This window comes from Anser brachyrhynchus (assembly GCF_964034855.1).
Source record: "Anser brachyrhynchus genome assembly, chromosome: 17".
NCBI lineage: Eukaryota > Metazoa > Chordata > Aves > Anseriformes > Anatidae > Anser > Anser brachyrhynchus.
In genome coordinates, this window is record NC_137710.1 from 12,319,669 (window position 1) to 12,341,722 (window position 22,054).

The 22,054-nt window shown below is 51.2% G+C and overlaps 1 long non-coding RNA gene across 4 annotated transcripts in view; it reads right to left on the reverse strand.

Annotated features, from left to right (window-relative positions):
• Positions 1-21,612, reverse strand: part of LOC308179635 — a 28,671-nt gene extending 7,059 nt beyond the window's left edge. The window contains exons 1-4 of one of the 4 annotated variants that reach the window (XR_013940460.1): positions 20,888-21,612; positions 16,906-20,706; positions 9,807-16,377; positions 7,277-7,507 (exon numbers count right to left, since the gene is read on the reverse strand). This is a non-coding gene — a long non-coding RNA (uncharacterized lncRNA). Of the gene's footprint in view, positions 1-7,276; positions 7,508-9,806; positions 16,378-16,905 lie in introns of all 4 variants that reach the window. The other 3 variants (XR_013940462.1, XR_013940461.1, XR_013940463.1) reach the window with 3 other exon arrangements.
• Between the last annotated feature and the right edge of the window lie 442 nt (positions 21,613-22,054).

Genomic DNA, 22,054 nt, shown 5'->3' on the forward strand with positions numbered 1-22,054 from the left:
ACACCAAAACAAACAAAACCAAAAAAAACAAACCATAACAAACAAACATCCTTCAAAACCAAAACCACAGCAACCCAAGCCCCACAGAAATTTTCCTCTGTGTTGGATATAGTGGAAAAGGGATTTTTTTTCCCTACCAGCTTTAGCTGTGACAAATTCGCTCATGTTTTCCCAACGTGGGCGATGCCCTGATGATGCTGTTAGCCCTTAGTCCTGGTGCCACCACGGGGATGATGATAATCTGTGTTCCCGAGCCACCAGCATCACCTCTGACATTCCTCTGAGAAAGTCCAAGAAGCTGGGCCATTCACTGCTCCCTCCCATCTGCTTCCAGCAAGAATCCTGCCTCCCCAGCTGGGTTCATGCTGGTAACCCCAATTCAAGGAGTTTAGCCCCAGATGCTCCCCTAGGAAGGTGCTGTCACACAATACAGGGCAAGATTCGGGTTGAATTCATCCCTCATCATCGCGGTGGCTCACGAAATCCCAGTCCTGCAACACAGGTGTGCAAAAAGCATCCTGTACGTGATCAGCACACAGAATTATTTTCCCTCCCTGTGCCATTCACACAGCACAAAAAAAGACCAAGGAAATTCATTGCGATCACTGCTAGCAGCCTGCTCAATCAGTTTTCACTTCCCAGGCTCTTCATTATGGCGCTCAAAGCCTGCTGCAGGCTGCTCCCCCTGTCCCTCTCCACCTCTGGAGCACCAGTAAATCCATTTACTGGTCACATCCCGGTGCCCAGACCGGGCTGGCACAAGGAATATCCTGCCCCAAATAATGACCAGCGCCAGCTGCCTGAAGGCTTCAGCCACAAACCTTTGTGGGGCTGCAGGGCACCTCCTCCTCCAGGGAGCCAGCCGCAGCACTTCAAAAGGAGACTTCATGCATGGGTAAAGGCCCTTTAAAACGGGATTAAAAACTCACATTTTTGCCCCATATTTTTTTTGACATTTCTAATCAAACCTATCCTGAGACGGATACAAGAACTGGTTTGGCTCACCGGGTTTGTGTGATAGGACCATTGGTCTGGGGAGCCTTTGGTGGGTATTTCTAATACTATATATAATATATACTTTTAACTCTCCTAAGAAAACCCTTGTACAGAACACCTGACTAAAGTTAAAAAAAAAAAAAAGTATTTAAAGCAAAATTGAAAGCTTTTCATTAATTATATATGTGTATATAAGATGTAAATACTCATATATTAATGCATATAAATGCATCAGCTATATACAATATATGGGATATATTACGTAAACTATATACAATATGGTACATATTACATAAACTATATATAATATATGGTACATATTACATAAACTATATATATATGGTACATATTACATAAACTATATGGTATTTATTACATAAACTATATTTATATGATATAAATAGTATAATGTCCTATAATATATATAGTGCACATGCGAATATGATCATATATGTACCCTTATCCTCCCCCCAGCATTTCAGATGATGCTTTCCCACCAGTCTCACCCGAAATCCAGCCCCGCCACCTCCTCTCCTCTCCCCCAGAGCTCTCCATCCAAAACCCTGGCTGGGCTCAGACGATGCCCAGGAGCCCTCCGGGGCCCTCTCCCCGTGCCGGAGGGGCGCCGGGACCCCCGGGGGTAGGTGGGCGCCCTTTGATCCCCCGGGGCAGCGGGGCCGGGGGATGCGGTGGTGCGCAGACGGGCTGGGCAGCCGGCCCTGCTCTGCTAATTCCCTTCTGAAGTGCTGGAGCCACTGTCACGTCTCATTACAAGAGGCCAGTGCCCTTGTTTTAATTTCTAACCGGAGCGAACGGGATAATAATATTAACCCCAGCGGGGGGTGGCAAGAGAAGGCACCTCCTCGCTTCAAATGTTTGGACAAAAAATTTGCTCTCATTAGGGCAGAAGGCCAGGAGATGCTGCCTCTGTAGGGAAGACAGAGCCACGGGACTTTGTTGTGTTTGAAGTGCACCTCGGCTTCTCCCAGAGAGCCCGGGCTGTAATTGGGGCTGGGCAGGGACTTGCTGGGACCAGAGGGAGACAAAAAGGGCAAGCTTTAGGTCTTCCCAGCAAAGGGGTTCTGCCCTGTAGACCCATACTCTGCTGGAAAAGGGGCTGCCTTTTCTTGAGGAAAGGAGCTTATCTTGCAGGTTACCCAACATCAAGTTCAAGGATCGTAGCATCTCCCCAAAGACGCACCAGGGTCCAGACCAGGAGCTGAAACAAGGGTGCAAGGAGACACTTGGGAAAAGGAGCACCATGAAGCAAGAGCTGGCACAAAATGGGCAAAGAACTGGCCAGATCAAGAAGGAAAAAAAAAAAAAAATCACCGTGCACCTTCCCTCTGCCAGGAAGCACATTGTTAGCCAAAGAGATACGAGTTTGGTTCAGTCTTGGGTAAAGGGGGAAATTAAAAGAAAGTGTTCAATTAATTCCTCATTTATGACCAAATACTAGGAATATTGCTTCCCTCATTCACCTAATTGCCCACTGTCAGTATGTTTAGAAACAGGTTGGAAATGAACGTTCTTCCTGCGGGTGGCTGCCAGAAAAGATAAGGGATTTCTGCAGAGGGTCACTTTTTTTGTTATTGTGTTATCATTACTGCTACGTGAAACCCACAAAGCTGCTCTGGGTGCTTACAATTCCAGAACCCGTTGATTCAGACCTGAAAGAAGAACCTGAGCATGGCACCGAGCTCCTGAACACGAGAGGACCCGTTCCCACAGAGTTTTTGCTTAAAGCTATTGAGGCAGCATTTGGGTTGAGATCTTGTTCTTCCAAGTTAAGAAATATATAAGGCTATTTACTTGCTTTCAGAAGAAATGAAGATGAAAAAGTCAGGTTCCTAACGCTCCCTTTCACCTTTGATCATTTTTTAATTTCTCCGCATACCAAAAACTGAGTTATTCACTCATTCTGTTCAGCCTTGCTGAGTACTACAGAGATTCCCCCAAAGGTGAAACCAGGCACTTTAAAAATAAAACAGAAACCCGTGCTTCAGCCCTCAGAAATTCAGCCAACAACCCACCCGCTGCGGATCTATTGAAGGTAACTCGATGGGACAAACCTGACCCGTGATGGGACAAGTGACGATTGTCATGTTGTCCTGAGAGCGCTCCTTCTGACACCGAGATCAAGCAGAGCCTCGGGGAACGGGATACAACCTTCGTTCAACCCCGCATCCTCTCCAGGCCGGTACCCTCCCTCCATTTCTGAGTGCTGAGCGGAGCCGGAGGGACGTGGATCAAAAGCATTCGGTCAAAAATGTTATTGATGGAGGCCAGCCTTCTAAAACCACATCTGGATCCAAATCAGAACTTTTTCGCAATAACTTGACATTTCCTACAATTTTTTTTTTGAAGTGAGATGGTCAAAGCGTTCGCTTTGACTTTTCCAAGGGCAGCGCTGGAGCATTATATTTCATTTTTGACATTATTCTTTTGGAACATTTTCTTTAAAATATACTAAAATATTTAATGACATATTATTACTTATTAAAGGCAACAATGTATTTTATGACGTTAAATTCAAAATACCTATACAGGAGTCCAAACAAAATATTTTCTCTTATTAAAATGTCAGATTTTTATTTAAACTAATGGATTTTTTTTTTTTCTTTTAAAAGTGTCAGGAAGCATTTGAGAGTTCCAAAAAAACTTGTTTGCTTTTGTCCAATTTTTTACTGCGTGAAAAATGCTGACTTTAATTGTTTTTCAGAACGCGCAAGCTTCCTTCTCAGTTCTTTTCAGGCTAAAAATTGCTATTCCCAGTCAGCTGTCAAGTGACTGAAGTTACGCAGATTTTCCCCCCAGCCCTCAGAAGGCAGCGGGGAAGGAAAGATGTTTGCTTTCATCCATTGGTTTTTGAGTCACCAATCAAGCAAAAACCGGGGCAGTTTATAGAAGAGATTTCAGCTCCTGACAACCCAAAAAAGTGGAACCAGTGACAAGCATTTCTCTTTTCTTAAAAAAAAAAAAAAGAAAAAAGGCCTAAAATCTGCAAGTGCAAAGGATCTTTGTCCATCTGCATCCGGATGGATATCTGTCCACCAGTAGGGTCTCCTGATACCATGACTCCCAGCCCAGTTCCCTTATTTCCAACCCCATTTTGCAGGCTATGGTCCAATTTGGATCACACCCCTGGATGCCACAGACCATCAGATCCATTTTAACCTTTCTGGGACAGAAGACATTGGGGCCCCAGCCAGCCAGGGCTTTAGCTGCTGATTCCTGATGTTACCTGGGGGAAGGACAAGGAACAAGCCCTCGGTGCATGCTTATGGTTGGGAAAAAGAACAAAGAAATGCTACAGCTCCTCGTCGGGGGGGCAGCCTCTGTGTGAGTCAGTGGGCAGGGGACAGGTGATGGTTATCAGCTGATAACTGTGCGTACACCAGGGCTGCAGACAGCCCTGGGGGCTTTTCAGGAGCGGGGATACAGCTGGCACATGGGGAAAATCTGTACTCGTGTCCCACCTGTGGGGGTGACACCAGACTCCAGCTGCAAGCTTGCAGTGCTGTTTTCCATCCCTTATCTCATATAAATGAAGCCAAGAAGAGAGATAAAAACACTGGTGTAACTGTCCCCTTGTACCCGCATCCACGCCTGCTCGCGGATGAGATTTCGCAGAAGTGAAAGGCTCTTAAACACCCCCAAAATGTATAGAATTTCAATAGAATCACAGAATAAATCAGTTCAGAAGGGATCTCAGGACACCTCTAGTTCATCCTCCTGCTCAAAGCGAGGCTGACACTGAATTAGGACCAGGTTTCTCAGTCTTTCTCCAGCTGGTCCTTGAATACCAAGGCTGGAGATCCCATCACCTCCCTTGGTCCCACAATGAGCATTCCTCAGAGTGAAAACTGCTTCCCTCACAGCCAGCCAGACCCTCCTGCCCCAATTTACACCCGCTGCTTCTCATTCTCCTTTCACACACCTTAGCAAGGGGCCTGGCCCCATCTTCCCCACAACCTCTGGCAGGGACAGAGGGGTGCTCCAGGACCCCAGACCTGGCCCTGCTCCCCCAGACTCTCCTCATGGGGCACATGCTCCAGCCCCCAGTCCAACAAACGTAAAACATGGGGGGAAAATCCCATTCCTTCATTTGCTGGCTGTGCCCATTGTCATGCAGCCCAGGATGCCATCAGTCTCCAGTACTGCTCAGCTACCATCCACCAGGGCCTTCAGGTCCCTCTCAGCAGAGCTTCAAGATACTCCTCCAACGTTTTCAAGCCAAAAAAATACTAATAAATAAATAGAAATCCTCACCCTTTCCCCATGTGGTCATGTTCATACATGGTTTTCATTCACGACTAATGTGTTTCTTTTTAGCGTTTTTTGGTCTGACGGGGACTGCCAGCTCCCCAGACCACCAAGCACTACATGACACCACACTCAGCACCCCACCCAGAACAGAAGATGACCCAACAGCAGCACAGTGCTGTCACCCAGCTTCGGGTGCCTGTTTTGCTTCCCTTTTCACAGCCCTGCTGGTGATGCCGTTTGCCAACAGCAGCCTCAGCTGGGGGAACTCCATTCCTCGCCCCCAAGCAGCTGGGAAACGTTGGCATCACCCTGCTCTTGTTCTCCAGGGTAGAGCTATCGCTGTGTGCCCACACAGCACCTAGAACCTCTGTACGCTGTGACATTCTAACACCAGGATATGGCTCTCTCTGTACACATATATATATATATATATATACAAGGATATTTAAGGAAGCGAGAAAAAGGGCAGAAGGATAGTGATATCCTTGGAGAAGGTCAAGCTTTGCTAAAGAGCTGAACTGGAGTCTAGAACCAAAGCAAACCCGAGTTTCAGCATCTCCACCCTGACATATCACATCCCCATGCTCCTCAGAAAGCTCTTGGCTTATTAGAAAGCTCCCGCCTTGGACCAAATTAAACTAGGAGGGAAATTATTGGCCAAAAAATACACAAGTCTCCACTTTAAATGAGGTGAAAGAAAGCAAAGAACTTGTTTTTGAACGGTTTTAGGATGGAGACCTCTTGAATGTGTCCAAGGAGGACATCAGCCCCAGGTGAAGAAATATTCCTAGAGCTAGCCAGAGGGATATCTATGCTCCTGCTCCTCTTGGGGTGCTGGCTGCAGGAAGAGCAGTGCCCACAGCCAGGCTGCCACTAACACCTTGGGGCTGGCGGGTGTCTACGCTGGATAGAAATGGTCCTCACAGCCTTGGCTAGAGGCTTGATTGCCTCTCGGTTCCACCATGAGTTCTTGAATGTTTTCATTATTTTTTCATTTGTAATTTTATTTCATAATAGTAACAAGACGCCCCAGGGCAATGTGTTTCCAGGGGATTATTGCCTTCAGCTTTTTGTTTTATGACACATGCCATAATCGCAAAGCAATGTACAACCTGTCATATCTCGTTATTTAACCACGGGTCATATATCCATGTACTAGGCGCGAGGGATAGGCCAGGGACATAAAATTATATGGACATTTGGTGGCAAGAGTTAGTTTGTGTGAGCAGTTCTCAGGAACAGCTTGCAGCTGGGATAGCTCAGCTCGGAGCCATCCTCAACTGCAGAGCACTTGCAAGTTGTTTTTGCACTTACTGTGCCCACAGAGCCTCTGCAGAAGGTGCAAGAGCTAATTTTACGGTCTCCCCTTCCCCTTGGCAAGGTGTGCGCTGCCTGCAGACACTGCCAAAAAACCTTGCAAAACTCAAAATCAAGGTGAAGACAGTGACAGCAGGCTGGAGGGGACTGCCTTGGAAGGCTGCAGGGTGGATAACCCTTTGTTAGAGGGGCTGAAATCCTTTTGTGAGATGCCAGTGGATATGAGAGACAGCAGAAGAAATCCCTCGTATCCATATAACTGCAGAAGGCAGCTATCAGATGCTGCAGGAGACACTCCTAAGCCCTTGCCGTGTGCCCACAAGGGCCTTTCTCTGGCTGGGGATGCTCACAGTAAGGCTCTGAACGCTGGACCTCCAGGAAGAGCATTGCAAGAGGTAAATTCCGATTCACGGGCTGCCTGGCAGGCTGAGCTCTCGCCACTTGGCTCTGAAAGACAGCTCTGTGCCGGCCCGAGCAGCCCACACCGCTGCAGGTCTGCCAGCCCAGTCCACCCTGGAGGCAGCCCAGGACCGCGGGGAGGCTCAGTCCTAGCTCAGCTGGGCTAGGATGGAGACTTGGGTTGGAGGGAGTCTGTGCCCAACCACAAAACTCAGCAGAATCCACGACCTAGCCCTTCAGAAATACAAGGAAAATTCACAATGTGGCCTTTCGGCTCCGGGGACATTCTGCTTACCTGGGCTCCAGGACAATGACACGGGGATGGGGCCGTTCTTGGTCCGGGCAGTGCTGGGACTCTCAGTTTTCCTTGCGCTGTTCCTTTAAGCTCGTTATACTTCTGCCTTAATTTCCAAACAGCAGCCTTTTTGTTCTCCGGGCTGCTGTAACTTGCAGATACATGCACCATGCCCTCTTCTGCAGGGAGATTTTTATTTTTTTTTTGATCTTTCTTGCTGTTCTTCATAACCTAAAGCAAAAGACATTCAGGTTAGAAATAAATGGCTGAGATTTTTTTTTTTTTCCAGGCAGCTTCCTCACCCCACGGAAACCAAAGGCGCTTTCTCAGTTGAGCAGAATCAGCCTCCCCCAAGTGCCAAATCAATTTATTAAGATATAAACTACAAATACACACCACCGAATGCTCCTCTTGGATACATGAAGACAAATCCCATTTGCTGCCCTCCTTGGACGGACACCCCACAAATAAAGTGCCTACCTCGCTGCTGCTTTACCCGCTCACACTCAAGTTTCCCTTTATTCTCTGCTCAAGAGCAGCGAAACATAAATCTCGGTCTTCCCGGTAGCTTCTAAAGGTTTTTCTCTGTGCCAAGTTTCCTCCCAGCTCCCGGAGGGCAAACAGCAGCCACACAGCCCCTTTTGTGCTCCGGGGCTGGGCAGGCGGGGTGCCCTTGGCGCTGCTCGGGGGCTGGCAAGGCATCAAAGGGGGCTTTGAGCAGGAGCTGCTGCTGCTGGGTCTCTGATGGGTGAAGGAGCAGGAGGGGGCTGCAGGGTGGGTTTGGGCAGCCCCGGGGTGCCTGGGGTGCCTGGGGAGATGCTGCTTGTAGGTGGGAGGCAGCGGGGCACAGGAGACCCGGCTGGGTGGGCAGAGCTGGCTTCTCTCGCTTGTTTGAAAAGAGAAAAAGGCAAAGCTGAGTCTCACCTGGCCCAGTGAAAGGGATGAAAGGCTACAGCTTTAGAAGTGGGACTTCTTTGCCCTCCGTCTCCCCGAGATGTACAAATTCAGAGCCAGATACAGGGTGTGGGCAGGTCCCAGCTCCTCCCCGCATCCCCCAAACCTCCCTGTTCTGCTCTGCCCATGGAAGGGGCCACGAGGGCGCTCCCTGTATCGCAAAATCCACCCAGGGGATCATCAACAGCAATTTAAATCCACTTTGAAGGATGTTCCCGTGCCCTACTCTGCCAGCACGCCCATGAGGGCAGCACCTTCCAGGAGGGAATGGTTGTACCAGCACCTGGCATCCCAGAGCAACTGCAGCCCCGACAGCTGCTTGGAGGGCTCAGACAGGGCTTGGGCACTGCTGCTGGCTGCTGAGCCAGTGCCTCTGGATGGTGATGGCCACTGGGGTCTACCCTGGAGATGCCATTTGGGGCAGCTGATGGGCTCAGGAAGCCTTTGGTTATGATTCTTCTGAGTTTCCGGCCCTGGGAGTAATGTATTTATTTATAAGTGGAAAATGAGCCCAATAACGTCCGGGATGAAGCAGGTCCTAACAAGTCACACAAAACGGCACAGGCACCAGAACAGCAGCATCCAGCCCGGGGCTCTGCTGGCGGACAGATTAGCTGCAGAAGGACACTTTGGGAATGTGCTCCGGGAAGAGCAGGGTATTTTCGGTTTCCAGAGGGTCCTTGTGTATTATGATAAAAGGAGAGGGCAACGAGGAAGGTGGACAAATTGTGCCATGCACGGTCCTTCCAGCATCCTCAGAAATACACGGTGATTTTCCAGCCTCTCTCTTTCCCCTGCATTTCCCAAGACCCTTCATGGAGGGAGGGCCTTCTATCAGTCCCAGATCCATTCCCTGTACAAGTATTCCCCCATTCCCGGAGCTTGTCTTGCTTTTCTGGTCCCCAACTCCTGCACAGCCTCACCACCTCCCTCTTGGCCACATCATCAGGAGAGCGCCAGGTTTCTTAAATGTGCATTTTACCAAAAAATAAAAATAAATCTTGACTGGCTTCAAATGCATCTAAAATCAAGCTGGGGTGCATTCCGAGACACACTCCCTGCTTCAATTATCATCACAAATCTCAAACCTGAGATTCCCAGCTTGGGGAAAACCACCCCCAGCCAGGGAAACAACCCGCTGAGAGGCTCAGGCGCATCCCTGCACGCCCGGGGGCTGCGAGCCAGGTGCGCTTCCCACAAAACCTCGAGAGAAAAATAAAAAAATACCCCAAATACACCCACCCCAACCGAGCCCCGCGGCCAGCTGTGCGGGGGGCAGCCCAGCCCAGGCGGGACGAGGCGGTGCCGGCTGCCGGGGCCGTGTCCGCAGGGACCCCGCAGGGACCCCGCAGGGCTCCCCGAGCATCCCCCGGCACGGTGCGCTCCCGGCCCGGCCCCGGGGCCGCTAGAGGGCAATAGCGGCTTGTCCCAGGCCAGCACCCGCCGACAGCAGCCCAGGGGCAGCGAGGGATGCTCGAGGGATGCTCCGGCGTCCGCAGGGAAAGCATCGGGGCATCTTTTCTTTCCCGGAGGTAATAAAGGCGTTTGGGAGGTTTTCTGGGGGAAGGGGAGGCACCTTCGTGTTGGCAGGCGGCAGCCAGGGCAGCGCGGATGCTCATGAGCTGTCGTGGTTCGGAGCCATCCCTCCAGCAAAGCAGAGAGCTGCGGGCCCAGGTGAGCAGCCTTTTATCCCCCGCTGATTAGGCTAATTAGGGAAAACCTGTTCCCGTCCACGATGGGCAGGTGCCAGCAGTCAGTTTCCCCTTGCTAGGAGCACCAGGCTCTCCAGCACGCCTCCCATTCTCCCAGGGATGCCTTTCCTCGCTCCCACGATCCACCAAATCCCCCATAGGGCACGTTCCCTTTACCCCAGGCCTGGAAGCCCTCTGCCACCCATCAGGGAGGGGTCTCTCCTGCTGCCCCCCCATCCCCACGGGCTCCACACCTCCACCACATCCTCAGCAAGGAGGAAAAATGCCGCAGCCCCTCCAGCTTTGCTCCCATCCCCAGCTCCGGGCGCTTCTCCCGGGTGCCACCAGCACCTCGGTTTATCAGGCCAGAGCGGTGGGAGATAGGGAGGGAGCCGATAAGCCCTCAAGTGGCAGCGTGCTGTAAACATTCCCACTGGTGCTGTTAGATTACAGCGCTGGGAAAATGCCTCCGGCCCCCCCAGGCCACCAGCGCGGCGGGCAGGGCCAGGGGGGCCGCAGAGCTGTTGAAAAGCTCGGCAGGAGGAGCCGTGTCGGGGCTGAAGTGCTTCTCCGGAGGGCTGCGGGGCTGCTGCACCTCCCAGGCTCCCGGGGAGAGCCCAGGGAGCTCCGACAGCTCACTCCCTGCGTGCTGGGGGCTGGTTTGGGGAGGGAGCCCAAAGCCATCATCAATCAGTTGTGGAGAAGGAGCTCTCTCCTGGCTCAGTTTGAGCCTTCAGAGCCCACAGTGCCCGTGGGCTTCACGGGGTTGGGATGCCCAGGTTATAAATCCCTGGAGATGACTCCTCTGCAGGGGAAGAGATGTGGGAAGGGATCTCCTGGTCTCCTTTAGGTGGCTTTCCAAGGACTGATTCAGGCATAGTGTCACCATCACTTGTGCAACAGACCAGCCCGAGGAGGTCGCAAGCTGGGCGGGTGATAGCTGTAGGGCACAAGAGCATGGGCTGAGGGTCATTATGAAGGAGGGGACACGCTCGTGGCACCCCCAAGAGCTGAGTGGTGGTGGCCTCATACAGCTCTTACCCATGTCTATGCTTGTGTGGCCTCCCACTGGGAATCAGCCTCACCCTGCACCCTCGCTTTTCAGAGGGGTGAGCAAGGAGCCCAGATCTAGACCCAACCCAATCCGGTGGATGGCAGCTCCCTGCGCACCTTTTCCTTTCCTCTTTACCCTGGGAAAGCCCCTGGAAGGCTCAGGCACATCCAGCAGCACTGGAAGACGGGTGCTGAGCAGAGCAGGAGGCAGCCTTCCCTCCCGCACCCATCCCCGGCACCTCCTCAGCTTCAGGCAGCTTTTGGAGCTCGCAGGCAGGCAATGCCGAGCCACGGGAACCTCCCACTCCCACTTTCTCCCTTATATTTCCACAGCAAGTAAATCTCCATCCTTTCAGGGCTCTCAAATCTATTATTTTTACATTTGCAGTGGATTCCCTGGCCCTGTTATTAATGAAAACCTCCAGGAAAACTCCTCAAATACAGCTTTGACATTCTGCCCAGGACCTGTGGACAAGGAAAAAAAAAAGAAAAAAAAAGGCAAAGCAACATTAATAAAGCAGGAGGTTTCTATTAAGTCTGAGGGACTGGACTCTCTGGCTTTCTTGGATGCTGAAATCCTCTAGTGCAGGATAAATCTTATACACTTCATTTTCCCAATCTCTCTTTCAATATATTTTAAGGGAACGTTGCTGGTATCAGAGTAAATAACGTCCTAGCTGCGAGCGTGGGGTCTGCAGTGGCGTGGGGTCAGCCTGTGGGCTGGGGCAGCCTCCTCTGCGGTCTGCTCGTGGTCTCAGCCCTCTCTGCAATCAGCGGCTCGAGCGAGGAGAGGTTTTAATTAGCTGCCCATACAAAACCCAAGCGATTCCTCGGAGGCTGGGGGAGGAAGTGGGTGAGCTAACGGAGAGGAGATGCGGGCTAATTCCCCAAATGTGCCAATGGCCAGGCGCTGCAAGCAACGCCACCTTGGTGCCAGCGGGCCTCCGCCAGCCCTTGCAAGGGCTTTTTCCCACTTGGATGCGAGGGAAATCCCTGCCAGCAGGATCTGCCAGCATCTTTGTGCAACACCTGCTCCTTCTGCCTCTCGGTACCTCCTAAAGATGCCGGTTGTCGTAGGGAAAGCTGTTATCTGCAGGCGTGCATGCCGGCTTTCACTGCGGAAGGGAGCGGGGCCAAGGCTGGGTGGGATATGCCTCACCTCTATATGCCTCACTCTGCTTTTACGCCTTTCGTTGCTCCACAAAGCACGCTGGAGGAGAGCTAAGTGCAGTGCTGGTGGTGTGAGGGGGGTGGAGGAGCCCCTCGGGGGCTCGTTTCAGCACCGAGGGCTCGCACGCAGCCACCGAGCCATGCAGGCTGTGATGGATGCTGCGAGCACGGACCCCAGGGCTGTGGTTTTTTTTGCACTTCTTCCATCCCTGATTGCTGCACGGAGCTGGGGATGGGGATGCTGTGCTTGCAGGAGACGTGAGAAACTGACTGGTGCCTCAGGTTGCACTGCAGAATAAATGCAGGGGACTTTTGCTAGCTGGAAATACACAGCCCTCCTTGGGAGCAGCAGCTCGCGTGCTCCTCGCTGGTGGTTCCGACCCAGCAGGACTCTTAGGTGTTGCTGCAACACAAATACCCATGCTTTTTGATGCACGGCATCAAACCTAGCTTTCTCCTTCCTGAAAAATGCCAGGCCAGCCCCATCTGCACAGGCAGCAGGGTTCAGACAATGCAAAGCCAAGGCACCAGCAGGAGCCTTGAACCCACTGCATCTCACTGCTGACACACGTGCAACCAAAGCCCCCCGCAGAAAGTGGTAAATGAGAAAAGGGGATGGCACGGAGTCAAATTAATAACATCCATTGTAGCTTATAAGAGTGACCTGGGGCTTAAAAAGCTGCTCATGAAGGACTCTGGCCCAAAATGGGGAATGTGGGGCTGGAAAGCACCGCTTGGACGAGAGGCACCGGTCCACTGGCAGTTCCGAGTACCCAAGAGAGGGATATTTGGGGCTATTTATCCAGTTCAGAGGCCACCTAGTCTGCAAACACATCCCAACCCCCTCTAGGGGATCAAGGCATTCAGATCACAAGGCAGGTTTAAATCACGCTTGGAAAGCCTGAGTGGCCCTGCCCCGGGATGTGCTGCCTTCGTCCTGTATAACACCAGAAACCAAGGTGTAACCATAACTTTTCGGACACAAAGGTGAAGAAAGACCATCTTCTCCAGCTGAACTTTCCTCCGGTGGAAAGAGGCATCCAGGAACAGCACTGGGATGGGCAGTTGTAGCTCTTGGATGGAGATGATGCATTCTAGGGCTGGAGCAGCGTGGATCCGCTCCATTCCTAGCCCTGCCAAAATCGGAATAGGCTCTGGCTGCTCCTTGTCTGGCCAGCACTGGGAGAGGCTGAGAACCGAGCCTGTAAGCAGTGCTCTGCAAAAAGCGCTTGGTTTTGGGGATGCGTTTGCAATTTCAAATGCTGTGTGGCTTCAGACATGCAGTCAAAGCTCCCTTCCATTTTCCTGTAACCAAACGCGCCTCCCATCCTCGGCTCTGTCACCATCCATCCTGGTAAATCAGAGTGTCTTCTCAATTAAAGAAGCACAATGGTAATGGCATATTTGTTACAGCCATCCTCTTTGCCCCCTGCCTTACCTGAGCCATCACAGGTCAAACCCAGCACCACCAGGATGAAATACACGTCCTGCTGCTGCTGGGGATGCGGCCACGTGGGCGTCCACCCTGGGTTGAAGAAGCACAGGATGGAGCCCCGCGTGGATGGGACTGGGAAATCGTCCCACCACATCCCTGTGGTGGCTCGGCCAGGTGGGACTGGTGGCTTGGAAAGACATTTCCTCCCCACAGGCTGCGGGAAGCCCTGCGAGGAGCTGAAATCGCTCTGGCTCCATCCCCCTGCAGCAGTTTTACGGGTCCCAGCAGGGCCAGCATTCAGCGTAAGCATGTGAATTTAGGGGAGGGGGCAGACAGAGAATAACTCCCCGCAAGTGGCCAAATGTAATAAACACAGTCACTAACCACTTTTCAGAATACACACATAATAATATGTGGTATTTATATTTTTACCACCCCAGCGGGACTTTGGCAAGTAAATCGGATTTTCCCACCCTGACCCAAATAAATGTTCAGGAGTGGAAATAACAGATTGCTTTTGCCTGAAATAACCACGCACTAGTTCCAGGGGGATGTCAGCTGAGCGATCCTCATTTCTCTGGACCACTTGGACCTTGCAAAGTTTCCCCCTCTCCTCTCGGAGCTGAGCGAGGACCCACTCGCGTTGGGCCTGATCCAAATTCCACCGAAGTCAATGGAAAGCCTCCAGCTGGCTCACACACATCTCAGCAATCCCCCAGCCACTGAAATGCTGAAAAGGATGCATGGGTAGAGTCCAAGCAATTCTGGACCTTGTCAGAAAATCTTCATCCGTGTTTCAGCCCCCAGCCCTGAAATGTCCCTCCGTCTTCTCTGGATTGGCTTGAACAAGTCACCAGTGGGAACTCTGCTTTCTTCCTCCCTTTCTTTTTATATACCAAACCCAAACCGTGCTCCTCCTCCCTATGCTGCTTCATATAGAGCAACGGCTGAGAATTAAAGCAAGATTAGGCAGCACCAGGTTTTTCTGTCTCCCAAAGGCTCTGTAGCCACGTGCGCTGGATGCACACATTGTGCATGTGTCTGGCCTGCAGCTCCCACGCAGGTGCAGTGCCTTCTGCAGACACGCAGCACATGGCTGTGTTTCCATTGGGACCTTCCCCCTTGATGCTTCTGGTTTTGTCTGAAGACACCGAGCAGAACCGCTCTTACCCCATCCCACTGTGGCTGAGTTCCTCCCTGGTGCTGTTGGAGTGGACCTGTCCATTCTCTAAAGCACATGGGCTTAGTGGGATGACCAAAAAAGATTTGCAAACTTAAGCAGTTGCTCTGTGAGGTCCCCTATAAACACTTGAACCCTGTTGTTACCTCCTGAAACCCATGCTCTGCTTAAGCTAGGTGTCCTTTGAAGCCTTCAGGATCTCCATAAGTTTCAAAGCCCATAAGTTTCGGCATGGGCAAAGGTAGAGGATTAAAGAGTGAGAAATTGTTGCCTCTGTGTGGCACGGAGACCTCAGCTGGTTCATCTTCAGCCTGGTGGTCCCCTGCTGCTCCTGAAGCATCATCATCTCAGTTTAGGTTCCATAATGCTGAAGGTTCCTTAACACTGACAACAGGAACAGCTGTTGTCCCCCTTCTTGCCCTTGATCAATAGCGTCCCAATCTCACGTTCGATGGCATAAATTATTTATCTCTAATTGGATCGGATGCATCCTTGGTCCTAGAGAATCAATTAATGAGTATTTGCCACCAGAGTTCTCGGTGCCCCCCAGGGAGGCTTGTCACAGCAGCACTGGTAGGAACTGGTGCTGGAAAGGCAGGGGGAGCAGAAGGGGAATCTCTCAGGAGTTCTTCCTTTGGGGGACACTTGGCTGCAATCCGGTCTGGAAAAGGAGTTGCAAGAAACCTTTCATCTCAGTGCAAGACCTTTCCTTGAGAACCAAAGCTCCTTGAGGTCCGTGTGAAACACAGAGAAACCTCAGGTCAGCCTTGCCGACACCACATCTTCACCACCTTCCTGTTCTGCCTGTAAATTAACATTTTCCACCCCAGCTTTTATACCATCAAGGTACGTTTCAAGGGCAGCAGCCATCTGTCCTACTCGTCTCCTAACATGCTTGGAGTTGATGATCCAGACGAGGATGTGCTCGCACTGATATGCTTCTGGGTAGCAGTGATCCACTGCATGCCACCAGCTGCCTTTGATAATGAAGGATCTTCCTTTTCAAAGTTCCCATTTTACGCTCCGTCAATGTTTAAGCATGTGTTAATGGTTTAAAGAAGCAACCCACTAGAGAGTCTCATTTGTCAGGAGCAGTTCCTCTAAATTTCATCATAACCAAAGTAAGGCAAACCAGAATGGTGCAAGCTACAGCGAAGACAGGAGCACTGATGGATGTTTCACACCAGCTGCTAAAATGGTCCTTTGAAAGCTCCTCGAGCTGAGGTTCTGCAGACCAGCATCAGTGACTCCTGAGCAGAAGCAGGCAGCTTAGGAGGAGGAAGGCTGGGCTGGATTTCCGAACTTATTGGGCAGACCTACACATCAACACGATGCCTGATAGCGACGCCCCTCAACACACCGAATCATCCGCATGCTCTATGAAATCAAATGATGTGCTGCCATGGATGGCGATGACTGGAGAGACTCAGATATCACCTTCAGAAGGGCAGCGTAGCTTCTAGAACTGCTTACTTAAATATAGAAGCAAATCCACCACGGTTGCAGTTCCAGGAGACCTTCAGCTAAGAGCCTTTTCTGTATTTTTAGCAGCGAGGCTATGAAATACCCCTGCAGTCCTGCTTTTCCTGATTCCTTGTACTGTGGTTAACTGAAAATGCTTTAAAAAAAATAAATCAGAACACCAGGTCTAAATTATAGCTTAATGCCCCTGTGACTGATACACGTGAGAATCAGCAAATACACCACAAGGAGGTGGTCCTCCAGGCTATAAACAAGGAGGGCCATGGAGATTAAGTACTAATGAGGCTAGTCCAGGAGGGAAACTGAGTCAGAAAGTCACTCCTAAGTTTGTCCACAAACTTGGTTCCTCTCTGAGGAAGCCAAGAAAGCTGAGGCTCTCGTGGCAGCCAGGGCAGAGGAGGTCTCAGCGCAGGACAGGATAAATAGTAAGAAGATCCTGTACCTTTTTGGGCTTGTGAGGAATCAGAGCATTTTGGTGTGAGCACACTGAGAATGGCCACTTGGGTACACTTTAAAATTTCAAAACATAGGAGATGGCACCTTTGTCCCCCATCATGGCAAGCGTGGTGGTGGCACACATCCAACTTGCTGTGCCCTGCGAGGAGCTGCGCCCACACTAGCAAGAGACTACCTGAAAAGGGTGAGAGAAAGGGAGAAGACCCACCTGAAAGCACGCAGCTGGGCAGCCCTGGGACCTGCAGATGTGGGTGACCGACATCGTCACCAACTGCATCGCACGTGCACGGCACCTAGGGAGCTACAGCAGCACCCAGGAGGGCAGAGGAATTGCTCTGCCTGTGGGGGAACACGTTCCCTGCTCCCATCGCGAGGCTTTTTAGCATCTGCACCAGCCCTCTCCATGCTGATTTTCAACAGATGTTGTGCTAATGAATAACAATGTAATCTCAGTGCCTTAATATAGTGCCGGGGTGTGATAAGTCCGAAATTGCTGTCATCATCGGTGTGAGGACGATCTGGTCATTGTTCAGAACTGTCCTCCTCTGATGATTACATGAAGGGGAATTTATTTTCTTCCATCTACTCCCACTCCGCTTCCAAATTTAAAGCTATTCAGGCATTAGATATAACTATTTTTCTAAGGGCTTAATAAGAGGCCAGGATGCAGATGTTCCGATAAGGCCCTGACAAATTGCAAGCGGAGAAGCCACATTAAACCTGACCTACTGCAGGATGCCAGACTCAGCTCTGCCTTTAGAAAAAGGCCCCGGTAGCTCTCCTAGACCAGCTGCTACCACCATGTGCAGCATCCTGGTGAGGGCAGAGGAGATGGCTTCCAGCCCATGCAAATACTGCTACTCCCAGCTGAAAGCCAGAGCTGAAATACGGGGCTTGCGGAGGGAACAGCTCAGCTTCTTCACTGGTTCTGGGGGTATCACACACCCCAGCTTGGATGAAAGCCTGGGAAGGGTCGAAGAGATGTCTCCAAATACTTGAAAACCATTCTCTCCACTAGAAATTAAACAACAGGTTATAGCTTCATTTGCAGCAAGGGTGGTGCAGGTGAGACCCCAGAGAAGCCGCCCTGCAGGCAGGAATCACTTGGGTCTGAACATCTCCCACCCTGGGGGGCTTGGGAAGAGATATTCCAGACAGCTCTTGGCTCCCAAGACATCACCAACCCTGCTCTTGTGCCCATCAGCATGAGGCAGAGCCTCACCGTCCATCACAGGCTCCCCCACCCCATTGTGATGGCTCCGCTGGACTTGCCAGTGCTTTTCTTCTACTGGGGAGCCCCAAACTGGCCGATGTGCTCCAGCACAGCCCCCTGTATTTGGGGAATGGTCGCAGACCTCAACCTGCTGCCTGTACACTTATACCACCCAGCTCATCTTGTCTGAGCAAGGACTCACCGCCAGCTCCTGCTCAGCTTGCTGTGCACAAGAAGCCAGAGAAGATGGCCCCAGCCTGCCCTGCCATGGGGCTGAGTCCCTCCTGCAGGCAGGGGTTTGCCTTTACTGATCTTCAGCCTGTGGAGGCTCTAAACAGCAGCCTTGTCGCCCCGTGTAGTGCCTATTTCCCTCATGTTTGGCACCAAGAAGCAAAAAAAAAAAAAAAAAAAACACCAAACAAACCAGTAGGCACTGATATAGGGAACAGCTGCTCCAGGAGGGTGGCTGTGGGCTGACAGCCTGGACCAGCCCAAAAAAAATCCAAAAAGAATGCCAAAAATCCCAACTACTGACAGAAGACAGGGCCTGAAGGGATGACTTCTGTGCAAAGTCACTTCCAGAAAAAAAGGAAAAGGTCCATAGTCAAAGGAACGCACTGGCCCTGCTGCTTTTTGCATAGCAGATGGTGCCACCATGCCAAGAGCTGCAGATGTCCCTGCAAACACTCACGTCCTTCCCTGCTGCACCCGTGGCAGAGTCTGGCCAAACCCAGGGCTCATTTCCATAAGGGAGCGTGGGCAGCCACCTGCCACAGGCTGCTTTTGGGTGCCAAACCCTCCCACAGGAGAACTGGCTGGTCAGAGAGGCCGTGGGCTTCCTGGGCCACACCAGAGGCTGCTCTTGGACAGCAAGAGAGCAGAAGGGACTCCTCAGAGTCGGAGCCAAGCCGCAGAACTCAGGCTGCAGTTTGTCCTTTTCCTAAAAATCTGCTGCTAAAAAAATAAATAAATGAGGAGGCAGAGCTCAAATACTCCAAGCTCTGGTGCTCAAGACATAACTTGCATCCACAAGCTACTTTTCTTTAAGAAAAGTCTCCCCGGACATTATTTCCTGTCTGTATCTCCCAATTCCAGTTGCACACAGACCAGCTCTCACCCAGAACACAGACAGTCAGTGAGGACTGGTCCGTATCCACCAGCATTTAACAGCTTAAAGGTAAGAAGCCATAAAAATACATACACAGCCCCAGAAGCCCAAATTCACCCTGCCAGAGCAGCCTGGGAGGAGGTACATCCACCTGCAGGCAGCTCTGGGGTCCGTCCCCTTCCTCTGCAGCTTCATGTGGACAAGAACAGCTTCACACCCGACGTGCTGAGCCCACACCAGCTCCCCTTCCAAACTCCAGAGCCCCGAATGTCATTCTGGAAGCCAGCAATTAAAATCCCACAGCCTGGACTCCCTGCAGCTTTGCCAGCAGCCCCCTGCACAGTGAGGGCAGGGTGGCGGAGGAGCCAGCAAGCAGCCCAGACATGCCTCTATTACCCAGGGAGGGCAAAAAATTGGAGATTCATCTCATTCTACAGTCCTGGGGACTGGGGAAACGCTAGCTGTGCTTCTTTTCTTCCGGACTCCGCTGGACAGCTAAATCCCATTCTAAGCTTATGAAATATCACCTGCTCTTTACTTATACCTGATGTATTTGCTGACGGCCAGAGCCGACATCTCCGCGGAGCCCTCTTCCCAGCCCCGCAGTTGTTGGTTTTGAGCACAGCCCTGATGGAGCAGATGAAAATGCAATGGTAACTCAATCTACCTCGCTCGGTGTAAAATGTAATAAAAAGAAGGCCCAGAGCCCAAGGCTGAGGCTGTAAATTTTCTGCCAGCACCACACCTGTCATCCTCCTCGGGGCTTCTGCTGCATCTCCTCCCTGCTCTGCCTGGCCCCACGTGCTGCTGCTTTGCCTCTCCGAATCAGGCATTTCAAAGGAGCTGAGGCAATAGGGCTTTCATTCCGGCAAGGGTAAAGTGACCAGAGGAAAAGGGGGGGAAATGGGGTAGGCTCAGGCTGTTTTCGCCAAGACGGAGGTGACTGAAGCAGATCTGGCAGGGAGCACGGGCTGTGCTGTGCTCCGTGCAGACAGCAGGGACAAGCTTGGCAGCGCTCATCCCTGGCTTGTCTGCAGCAGAGGAACGCCACAATAAGATGCTAATTAATTTAACGTAGCTAAAGGGGTTCATTATATACTGGGGAATGGAAAGCCACATGTGCTACACACTGTCCCAACTTCTGTCTTGCATCTGTGTCTGCTTTGGCTTGTAAAGAAGTGGATTTAAGTAATAAAGCCTTACCTGCTGCTGACTCCATGTTGCATATGCTCTTACTTCAATACCCGTTTTCACCTCCCTTGCCCAGAAGTGAATCAATACCACATCAGTTCACACCTTGTTCTGACTGGGCCGTGTCATCAGAGATGGCCAGCATGTGTTGGCAGCTGCCACGATGGGTCAGGGCTCGGGAAGTCACGGCTCAGTTCCCCAGGCTGCTGGGGACACCGCTGCCACCTTCCACAGGACCTGCTCAGGCAGCCCTGCATTGCCAGCAGCACCCCAGTGCCTCCTCCCCAGAGGAGCACCTGCAGCACGAAGCTCCGTCTCCAGCCAGGAGAAGAAAAACAAAACAATTGTGGAAACCCTCACACTTTATCTAGAGCAAGTTTTTTATCTGTTTGACTGAAGCTTTCTTGCAGCCTGCTGGATGAACGCAAGGGAAGGGGGTGCTGCTGCTCAATGCAGTCACCTTAATTATGCAGCAGAAGAGTTAAGAGCTGGGGACCCTGATTAGACAGTGGAGAGAGAAACAATCAGCTTGTCAGCTCCCTAACACCCCCCTTCCATCCCATCTGTGCCTAAAATCCCGCAGGCACAACATCCCAGCACCCCCCTCCCCAGGTAGGGGCAGGGACCCCAGCCCACATCCCTGCAGGTCTTCCACCAGCCTTGCAGAGACAGAAGCACCTCTCTTCCCCCTATTCCTGCACAAGGGTTGCTCAGCCCTGCTACCAAGAATCCAGTCCCTGCAGCTCCCCTTCGCTACCAGCCTCCTCCCCTGTCTCATCACATCCCTGCACCCAGCTGAGCCCTCTCCAGGGATGGTGGCAGTGATCCAGGGCTGCGATGCACGGCACCTGCCTGCACCCACCACAGCCATTACCAGCACCCAGGCACAGCTGTAACTGGGGAGAGAAGGAGCTGGGAGATTGAATGTCCCGAATCACATCATCCCCATTGCTTTGCATTAAAACATGCCATGACGCACAGGGCAATAAACACGCAGCTAAAGAGCTGTTTTAAAACGTGATCCCTGCAAGCTGTTCTAAAAGGAATTATTGCAGCAGAATGCTAGCTAGAGTCACCCCTGGTGCTCCATCCTCTTCTGCCTCCCTCGCTGGTATGGCCCTGGCCTGCTACCTCCTGATTTACAATGCTCAAATACACGATCAGCTTCATTAGGGGAGCTGGTTTTAAAGCTCTTCCTTTACAGCAACACAGATGTCAACCCCAGATTTGACCTCCAGTGCTATGACAATGCCATCTCTGGGTACAACATGTTTTCTGGGGACTAAATACCCATCCAGAGGGGTGCTGGGGGTGCAGGAGCATTGGTGGTCCCTATCCAGGAACACCTGTGCTGTCCTCAAGTCTTCCCTGCCCTCAAATGCTCAGCTCCATCCTAAAGGTGATACAGTAGTTCACCAAGAGCTGGTGAAAAAGGAAAAGGAAAAGGAAAAAGGAAAAAGAAAAGGAAAAAGAAAAGGAAAAAGGGAAAGGAAAAAGAAAAAAGAAAAGGAAAAAGAAAAGGAAAAAGGAAAAGGAAAAAGGAAAAAGAAAAGGAGAAAACAAGGTCCCTTCTGAAAATGGGGTTTTGGAGGTGGCAACTGATTTTCTACCGTAAAGTGTGCTGATTGACCACAGTTTTTGGTTTCATCACGCACAGCTCTGCTGGAGATAACAGGGTTTGAATTGATACTTCATAGCAGATTGTAAAGGTTTGATTTTAATTTTTTTTTTATTTCTGTTACTGGACATGTAAAAATTTCTAGCTGGAGGGTATTTGGAATAAAAGTTTGGCTCAATTTCTGAAATGTGCTCTTTCTCAGTCAAATCCCTGAAGTCAAAAGCATT